The sequence below is a fragment of the Penaeus vannamei genome, chromosome 23 (assembly GCF_042767895.1).
Source record: "Penaeus vannamei isolate JL-2024 chromosome 23, ASM4276789v1, whole genome shotgun sequence".
NCBI classification, from domain to species: Eukaryota; Metazoa; Arthropoda; class Malacostraca; order Decapoda; family Penaeidae; genus Penaeus; species Penaeus vannamei.
The window spans coordinates 1,908,766-1,911,265 of NC_091571.1; the positions used below are offsets into that span (position 1 = coordinate 1,908,766).

General features: G+C 38.1%; 1 protein-coding gene across 2 annotated transcripts in view; it reads right to left on the minus strand.

Moving 5' to 3' along the window:
* The window catches only part of Exn (Ephexin), a 286,327-nt gene that overhangs the window by 93,879 nt on the left and 189,948 nt on the right, over window positions 1–2,500 (minus strand). The window lies entirely within an intron of this gene.

Here is a 2,500-nt window from a genome sequence, read left to right on the forward strand (position 1 = left end):
ACCCTCGCACCAATTTCATTGAAGTAACAATATGCAAATGGAACTCCATTTCCTAGTCTTTCTTAAATTTGATTAATGTAATAATTCCATATTAATAATAGGGTTTCTATTGATCAATATATGTCCTTTCATTCATCTCTTACATTCTATTGGTGGCTTGAAATATTGGTGATTTATAATAATAATAATAATGATAATAATCAAGATGATGATAATGAAAATGGAGAAAGAAGAGAGGAAGAGAAAGACACACACACGCGCGCCGCGCGCACAGAGAAAGAGAGAGAATGTAATGTGAAAGAAAGGTTAATGCAAATTGACGAAGATAACAGTATGGCAACAATGATAACATGGCAATAACAATGATAAAGTAGTAAATAACAACCAAAATGATAATAACAATGACACAGATGATAACATAATAATAATAATAATAATAATAATAACCATTAATAATGGCAAATAGACCACTATTTGCCACTATTCCTCAATGATAACAGCTTCCTTCCTGATAAAGCAATATTAGTCGACCTTACAATGGATAACACTGCCCGAGAAAGTTCAACCCTTTAGGAAAAACGGCAGTTGTCGAATTATTTTGGTAAAGGGAGAAACTCTGGAAGATAATTGTGGTTTGATTCATCTTCCTTTCGATTTTCTTCGTCTTTTCTGTTTCTGAATGAGAGAGAAAGGGAAGGAAAATAGAAAGAGAATGAGAGAGATAGATAGAGAGAGAGGGGGATGGAGAGAGGGAGGGAGAGATGGAGGGAGAGAGGGAGGGAGGGAGGGAGGGAGGGAGTGAGAGAGAGAGAGAGAGAGAGAGAGAGAGAGAGAGAGAGAGAGAGAGAGAGAGAGAGAGAGAGAGAGAGAGAGAGAGAGAGAGAGAGAGAGAGAGATAGAGAGAGAGAGAGAGAGAGAGAGAGTGAGAGGGAGAGAGAGAGAGAGAGAGAGAGAGAGAGAGAGACTGAGAAGAGAGGAAAAGGTATATGGATAAGTATATTTACCGCATATGCATATATACACAAACACATGTATGTATCTTTAAATGTGGACGTATATAAGTATACGAGCATGTGCCTGCATGCTCGTATGTGGGGGATGTGCGCATGTGCTTTCTCCTCTCAATCTATTTGTCAAAGTGTATTTGCACACATGAACGTTTCCAAGTTACCGACTCACATAAACAAGTGATCCACATGTGTAGGAACAACAAACCGTAAACGTTGGATCTGTGTGTAATCACCTCATCATCACATACTTATATCTAATTGCACAGATCCGTTACACATTTTTCTCTTTTTTATATAAATGCCATAAGCTTTTTTTTTTGTGACCTTTTGGCCTAAGTTGCTGCCTTTAGGAATTGCACCTTTTCATCTTTGCTGTTGAAGTGGTACGCAAACACACATGCACACACTCTCTCTCACGCACACACACACACACACACACACACACACACACACACACACACACACACACACACACACACACACACACACACACACACACACACACACTCACAGACGCATACACACTAATATATACATATACATATATACAAATATATACATATACATATATGCATATATATATACATATACATATATACATATATAAACATATACATATATACATACAAATGCATCTATATACAAATACGTATATACATGTATAAACATAAATGCATGCATTCATAACAGGCACTGATTCACAGCAATGTAGCAGCCATTGCCCCAAACAACTCCTCTTCGCCAGCACTTCAACTGAATAATTGACTAAAATAAACCCAAGGACACAGCAAACCAAGGAAACAAGAGAATCCAAGAGAGAAAAAAAAAACGAAAATAAGAAAAAAATGAAAATAAGTGAAAAAATAGGATAAAAAGTTATGAAATTCGAAAAAATAAGAAAAACGAAAATAAGAAAAAATAAAAAATTAATACAAAAAATTAAAAAGTTATGAAATTCGCTTCTGTCTGAACTTGAGGACACGCCCCCGATGCCCCTAGCTCGAGAGGGTATGTGGATGCCCGAAGTGTGGGATGGTGGGCGAGAAAATTGATATGTAATAAAGATGAAAATATGTGATGATTCTATTCATTCTTTCTTGTTGAGTTCTGTGGGGTTTAACTCGGGCAACAGAGCCATGTTGAAAGGGTATTAGGTACGTGCTGGTGGGTATTTGTGGGTATCATGAGGTGGGTATTTGTGGGTATCGTGAGGTGGGTATTTGTGGGTATCATGAGGTGGGTATTTGTGGGTATCATGAGGTGGGTATTTGTGGGTATCATGAGGTGGGTATTTGTGGGTATCATGAGGTGGGTATTTGTGGGTATCGTGAGGTGGGTATTTGTGGGTATCATGAGGTGGGTATTTGTGGGTATCATGAGGTGGGTATTTGTGGGTATCATGAGGTGGGTATTTGTGGGTATCATGAGGTGGGTATCGTGAGATGGGTATTTGTGGGTATCATGAGGTGGGTATTTGTGGGTATCATGAG